The sequence below is a fragment of the Diaphorina citri genome, unplaced genomic scaffold, assembly GCF_000475195.1.
Source record: "Diaphorina citri unplaced genomic scaffold, Diaci psyllid genome assembly version 1.1 scaffold5432, whole genome shotgun sequence".
Lineage (NCBI taxonomy): Eukaryota > Metazoa > Arthropoda > Insecta > Hemiptera > Psyllidae > Diaphorina > Diaphorina citri.
The window spans coordinates 1-7,525 of record NW_007382808.1 but is presented as its reverse complement, the minus strand read 5'-3'; the positions used below and the strand labels follow the sequence as shown (position 1 = coordinate 7,525).

Sequence of the window (7,525 nt, the reverse complement as noted above, 5' to 3'; positions counted from 1 at the left end):
AAGAGTGATTACATAAAAGGTCAATTTTAAATATTTACTATGTGTGGGCCGGAAGCATGTAGAACAGTTTGGTTTGTCAGTGTGATGCCACTGAAAAAAAAGGGCACCCTAAAAAATTGGTTTGTTTTTGAAAAAGGTTGGAAACCACTTTGAAAAAATAGCTAATAGGAAAAATGAAAAAACCACCGAGTTGAACTCTATTCCGCTCGAAGGCAGTAAAATTATTGATAGCACAGCATTTGACTTCAGAGAGGAAAACATCATAGACAAATGAGAGACGTATACCGATATAACTGCCCTCAGGCTAATACCTACCTGAACCAAATGAAACGGGGAGAGAAAATCATCGGTGTAGAAAAGGTGAAGAGGAGAAAGAGAAACAAGAGGAGGGGAGGAAAAGGAAGGAGGAGGAGAAAGAGGAGATGGAGAAGAAAAGACAAGGGGCGGTAAAAAAGGAACGAGAGGAAGAAGAAGGGAAGGAGTTGAACGAAAGAGGCAGAGAAAAAGGAGGAAGACAAGAAGCAGAAAAACCAAGAGAGAGGAGGAGAAGGAAGAAGAGGAGGAGGAGAAGGAGAAGGAAAAAGGAGGAGAAGGAGAAGGAAGAAGAGGAGGAGGAGGAGAAGGAGAAGGAAAAAGGAGGAGAAGGAGAAGGAAGAGGAGGAGAAGGAGAAGGAAGAAGAGGAGGAGAAGGAAGAAGAGGAGAAGGAGAAGGAGAAGGAAGAAGAGGAGGAGGAGAAGGAAGAAGAGGAGGAGGAGAAGGAGAAGGAAGAAGAGGAGGAGAAGGAAGAAGAGGAGGAGAAGGAAGAAGAGGAGGAGAAGGAAGAAGAGGAGAAGGAGAAGGAGAAGGAGAAGGAAGAAGAGGAGGAGAAGGAAGAAGAGGAGGAGGAGAAGGAGAAGGAAGAAGAGGAGGAGAAGGAAGAAGAGGAGAAGGAGAAGGAGAAGGAAGAAGAGGAGGAGGAGAAGGAGAAGGAAGAAGAGGAGGAGAAGGAGAAGGGAGGTGAGATGGATGCTATAGTGAGGTTTGAAGGGATGTACGGGGAGGACAGGTGGCCATGTCAGTCAAGTGTACACACACACACACCACACACACGCGCGCACACCACACACACAACGCAACACAACTCAACACAACACACGCTCACACACACACGCACACATACACATACACACACGTACACGCACACCCACACGCACACCCACACACACACACACACACGCACACATACACACACACGCATCAACTAATAAATGACAAATTACAATTTCAAACTGACAAAACCTTCTAAGTAACAATAACCATTTAAGTAATTGTAATTGTATTTGTACAGGGCTTGAGGATAGACATAATCTACATGGCCCTAGTCATTTTGTTATAAGAGTAGATCAAAATATAAAAAAATATATAAAATATAAAAGGTACATATGTATACACATGTTTTCTTTTTTTCCTGTAAGCTCTGAGGTGTTTGACCTCACTGTATAATTGCTGACGTTTTTAGTGACGGAAGCTTTACAATCCATTCGGCGGCAAAGCTATACCAGTCTCCTCACCATTAACCTCACTCAGCCTGAGTGGAGCGGGGATTGGGATTCGGTTACCCACGCTCAAAGTTACTCAAGTACAGTAATCTATGTTATCTATGGGCGTGGGTGGATTCAACGTGCTATTACCGCTGTCTTTTTACTTTTTTTTATGCTTTTTTTCCTGTAAGCTCTGAGGTGTTTAACCTCACTGTATAATTGCTGACGTCTTTAGTGACGGAAGGTTTACAATCCATTCGGCGGCAAGCTATACCAGTCTCCTCACCATGAACCTCACTCAGCCTGGGTGGAGCCAGGATAAGCGATTGCCCAGATGATCACCCATACGGATACTAACCACACTCAAAGTTACTCAAGTACAGTAATCTATGTTATCTATGGGCGTGGGTGGGATTCAACGTACTATTGCCGCTGTCTTTTTACTTTTTTTTATTAAGAGGTTTGACAGAGGGAACTGTAACTGCTATGGTCTTATCGTCCCGAAAATCGAAGAGAGAAGGAAGACAGGATAGGAGAAAGCCAGCCGTTCCGAGAACGAACATTATCCCATCAGGATAAAATCCGCCCCGGGCGGGAATCGAGCCCACGGCCTAGCGCTTACAAGGCAGACGCACTACCAACTAAGCTAACTAGGCTGGCTGTCTTTTTACTTGAATCCCATTCTTCCTCTCCAATACAGTGGTTAGCTGCAACAGAGTGGGTACTGATGTGGTTGACGCAAAGACGTCTCTATTCTTTCTTCCCCATGAATTGGTTATCTTAAGACGTCCCTATTATTCCTTCTCAATGCAGTAGGCAGTTATTGTGGTTAGCACAAAGACGTCCGTGCAAGCACCACACTGCACCATCACATCCAACATAATCACACCATTAGGAAAAACAAAGAAAAATATTTCTCGGGAAGCGTATGTTGGGCGGAAAGAGAATATAGAAGACAAACATCACAGACAAAAGAAAAAAAAGGAAGAGGCAGAAGAGAAAATATATGTTTATATCTAAAAATTGGTCTAGCAGAATACAAAAGTATGGCGGCTTTGCGGAGAACTCGATGGAAAAACGTACCAAAAAGTAAAATTCAAGTACCTACCTACCTACCTATACGATGTCCAAATTTAATCATACTATGTACAAGACTACAAGTACATACGTGAAAAATGTACCTGCAAAACTGAAGGGGGAAATAACAAGGTCTCAAAATTGTTGCTAAATTTGAGAGAACCCTAGTGTTCTGTGTATTGTAACACAAGATCAGCTTGAAACAGGGGTTGTTGAAGGAATATTAGAGAGTGAAAAAAAGAAAGAAAAAAACTTGAAAATTGTTTTTCTAAAATTTCTAGCAAATTCAGCGCTCAAAAATGACTTTTCGGCGTTAACCACAAAGTCCACAAACCTCCCCAGGAAAGCTGTGAGTTACTTGGGAATTTCAAAATTTTGGAAGTGTCAAGAAAAATGTGCTCATTTAAATTTCTGAATTGTGTCTCCCTCTCACTTCCACATTGATTTAAACATTTTAAACTTTATATGAAAATAGAAAATGTTCACATACCAGCGGTACAGGCAGGTCAGTCGGCCGTTATGTATAGCATTGTGTTGCGAGATTTGAACTGTCGATGTCGACTGAAAGTAATTTTAAGGAACACTATGGTTGCCCTATCCTTAAAGAGAACACAAGAAGACATTTCCACCTAAGCCGCACCGAGAAGAAAAGTCAAACAAAAGGCGGACGTGATGAGGTTCGCTAAAACGGCATGTGGCTTGTGTTTGGCCTGTCCCCCCCTATCTTTCCTTTAGCCACCATGTTTTATTTCTTTATCATTAGGTTGTTGTGCTTTTTTATTTATTTCCAGAAGTGTTGTTAATATTTCTTCCTCCGTGGCAGACTTTCTTTTGTTTTCCTCGTGAAGTAAATTGAACCTTGAGGCTTTCTCTTTGAGATAAGACGGAAATGGAAGGCAGTGCTGTGTATAGGTCACGTTCTATGGTGGGGTTTGGAATTATTTAACTTTCCAGCCCCTGCCCCTCAGTCTGCCTCGGGACTGAAATACGTCCGACCCCTATCCAATATCGTAATGTACGTTTATCCGATTTATCTTTATTGGTCTGCAAAATGAGCCTTGAAACTGTTCTTTGGTCTTTTGTTAGGTTTCGGATTTTACTATTGTTTATGACCAAGGAGGCTGGAACGTGTTGCCCCAGATTTTCAGCCTTTCCAAGATACCAACTCAACGTTGCTTAACTTCAGTGATCAGTCCGGGGAACTGATTCGTTCTGCGTGCTATCACCGCTAGCTTTTTTCCCCATCTAGGCTTTTTAACTATGTGTCAAAACATGGCGTTTGCGCCGTACCGTACCACTGATGGTTTTGAACTTTGAACATTTTTTTATCACATCATCCTTTGGCAAAAGTTTCCCGACTTATGAGGTTCGTTCTCGGAACGGTTGGCTTTCCCCTATCCTGTCTTCCTTCTCTCTTCGATTTCGAGACGACAAGACCCTAGCAGTTACAGTTCCCTCTATCAAACCTCTTCCCTCTATCGAAAAAGAAAAAAAAACACCAACAACAACTTAAGATTAACCCCCTTGTCCTCCTTCTCTGTTTCAGATTGGATGTTGTGGTGCGGATGGCGCTCTGGATTACATCCAATACAGACAGCCACTTCCCAGTGAGTGTCGGGACACAGTTACCGGTAATCCGTTCTTCCATGGATGTGTGGATGAGATCACGTGGATGTTGCAGGATAAATCCTACTGGATAGCCGGTATCTGTATTGCCCTGTCTGCACTACAAGTGAGTGGAAAGCGATGTTTTTTTTTTTTTTTCTTCTTCTTCTTCTTTCTTTCTTTCTTTTTCTTTCTTTCTTTTTGAACCATTGATTTTTTTTTCTCACTAGAATAGAATAAAATTATAAGGGTGCTTATTTATCCTGTAGGTAGGCTACTATTATTATTTTGGTCACACTCTGAAATAATAATGAGGACAAAATTCCATACCTTGACTGGAATCGAACCCACGCCTTCCTGTTTACCTCTGTCATCAAGGCAACAAAGTTTCGGATTGGGATATTTAGAAAAGAAAAAAGACCTTGGCCAGCCTAGTTAGCTTAGTTGGTAGTGCGTCTGCCTTGTAAACGCTAGGCCGTGGTTTCGATTCCCGCCCGGGGCGGAAATTTCTTGACCCCGCCGGGAATCGAACCCGGGTCTCCCGCGTGCAAGGCGAGCGCAGTGACCACTACGCCATGGGAGCTGACACTACAAGTGAGTAGAAAGCGATGTTTTTTTTCTTTCTTTCTTTCTTTCTGAACCATTGATTTTTTTTTTCTCACTAGAATAAAATTTTAAGGGTGCTTATTTATCCTGTAGGTAGGCTACTATTATTATTTTGGTCACACTCTGAAATAATAATGAGGACAAAATTCCATACCTTCACTGGAATCGAACCCGCGCCTTCCTGTTTACCTCTGTCATCAAGGCAACAAAGTTTCGGTTTGGGATATTTAGAAAAAAAAAGACCTGGCCAGTTGTCAAAATCCAGAGCCAAAAGAACTACCTTTCTACAGTTACATATTTTAATATTTATTTTAAGATATTTGAAAAAGCTCGGATATCGAAATAGTTATTCAAGGGTGACCTATTAGAGGCTCGTGTGTCCTTGAAGCTGCGCTGCGCTGAATATTTTCTTCTGCTCCTCTACACTTCTGCTTTGTTCGTGAAATGTTTGTACTCTCCTACGCTGATGAAATGAAATTTTGAAATGTATGTACACTTATGAGGAGAATGTCTTTATACTGGAACGCAATTTCTACTTGAAAAAATGTTGCTGGATTCACTGTCTTTTATAAAATGTCTATCTGGAACTGCCTACTGGAACCGTCTCTTACCCAAAGTGGGTAACCACGCTCTGCTACCAAACAAGCTGTGGGGTTTTTTCGGCCTTCTTCTTCTCAACCCGCCGTTCCCCCAACCCACAACCTGTTAAATTTGAATGGGGAAAAAAGACTAACACTTCGAACTTCTTATTTGAACTTGGAATATTTATACACATAAAGTTTATTGATATTTAAGACAGGTTATTTAACACTCACAAACAAAGGTCTTTTATTGAACTTATTAGGTCTTTACTGATTACAAAGTACTTGGAAAAATTTCTGCTTTGTTCGTGAAATGTTTGTACTCTTCTACGCTGATGAAATGAAATTTTGAAATGTATGTACACTAATGAGGAGAATGTTTTTATACTGGAACGCAATTTCTACTTGAAAAAAATGTTACTGATTTCACTGTCTTTTATAAAATGTCTATCTGGAACTACTGGAACTCTTACCCAAAGTGGGTAACCACGCGCTCTGCTACCACAAACAAGCTAACCACGCTCTGCTACCAAACAAGCTGTGGGGTTTTTTTGCGCCTTCTTCTTCTTCCTAACCCGCCGTTCCCCCAACCCACAACCTGTTAAATTTGAATGGGGAAAAAAGACTAACACTTGATTTGAACTTCTGATTAGAACTTGGAATATTTATACACATAAAGTTTATTGATATTTCAGACAGGTTATTTAACACTCACAAACAAAGGTCTCTTATTGAAACTTATCAGGTCTTTTCTGATTTCAAGGTACTTGGAAAAATCACTCGGTCTTTCTTCTACTTACTTAATGTCTTCTGCTACACTTTACTTCTGATACACTTCCTACTAATCACTTTCTTCACTACTGCCTTTCAACCACTAAACTTCACTTGTACTAATTACACTTTCTATGAGATCCCCCTTGCTATATCACCCTCTTCTCTAACTTTGGATCTCACAAAAAACTATAACTCAATACAAAACTAAAATTTCCTTCAAAGGCTTGATCGCTCTATCACGACTCTATGGCTACTTCCTAGCGACTCTAAGGCTACTACCTAGTGACTCTAATGGCTGCTACATGGTGACTCTCTCGGCTACTACATAGTGACTAATCTTACATTCCTTCGGAGATCCCCCTTGCTATATCACCCTCTTCTCTAACTTTGGATCTCACAAAAAACTATAACTGAATACAAAACTAAAATTTCCTTCAAAAGGCTTGAAGGCTCTATCACGACTCTAATGGCTACTTCCTAGCTACTCTAATGGCTGCTACATAGTGACTCTATCGGCACCACATAGTGACTAATCTTACATTCCTTCTCTTCCCTGCTTCCCGCATCTCGAAAACTTTCTCCTCTCCCACTCTTCTCTCATCCTACCTTTCTTCCTTTTCACGTATCTGAACTACTTTCTTAATTCGCGATTTTCGCGACATTGGCGGCCCAAAAAAGAAAAAATGGGCCCTAACTTTCTCCTCTCCCACTCTTCTCTCATCCTACCTTTCTTCCTTTTCACGTATCTGAACTACTTTAATTCGCGATTTTCGCGACACCCCCTCCCCCTCCAATTCCAACACTCTACAAGTGGGTCATCTTATGAAATATTCATACCCACCCATTATCTCTCTCCCCTCTCACCACCCCTCTTTAATTCCTTCAACCTTTCCCCTCCATTTTCCACTTGTCAGTCATTTGTCAGAGAGTCTCACCCATTTGATATAGAGGGAGAGGGAAGAGGAGGGTGAGGGAGAAGGAGAAAGAATATTGACAAGAGAGTAGGAGGGGTGAGAGATAGAGGAGGTGAAACCATTAGGACCTAATTATTTATTGTTAATAGAAGTATGCCCTCTTTAATTCCTTCAACCTTTCCCCTCCATTTTCCACTTGTCAGTCATTTGTCAGAGAGTCTCACCCATTTGATATAGAGGGAGATGAAGAGGGAGAGGGCAGAGGAGGGAGAAGGAGAAAGAATATTGACAAGAGAGTAGGAGGGGTGAGAGATAGATGAGGTGAAACCATTAGGACCTAATTATTTATTGTTAATAGAAGTATGTACATATATGTACTGCATGTTAAAACTTTAATTAAAATCAGGTAAACCGTATCATTTTTACTTTCCTTATTTTAATATCAAA

General features: G+C 41.1%; 1 long non-coding RNA gene across 1 annotated transcript; it reads left to right on the top strand.

The window, feature by feature from the left end:
• Positions 1-5,192: 5,192 nt before the first annotated feature.
• On the top strand, positions 5,193-6,255 carry LOC113472430. The gene is made up of 2 exons (XR_003394733.1): positions 5,193-5,671; positions 6,154-6,255. It is a non-coding gene; the product is annotated as an uncharacterized LOC113472430 (long non-coding RNA).
• The last annotated feature ends 1,270 nt before the right edge of the window (positions 6,256-7,525 follow it).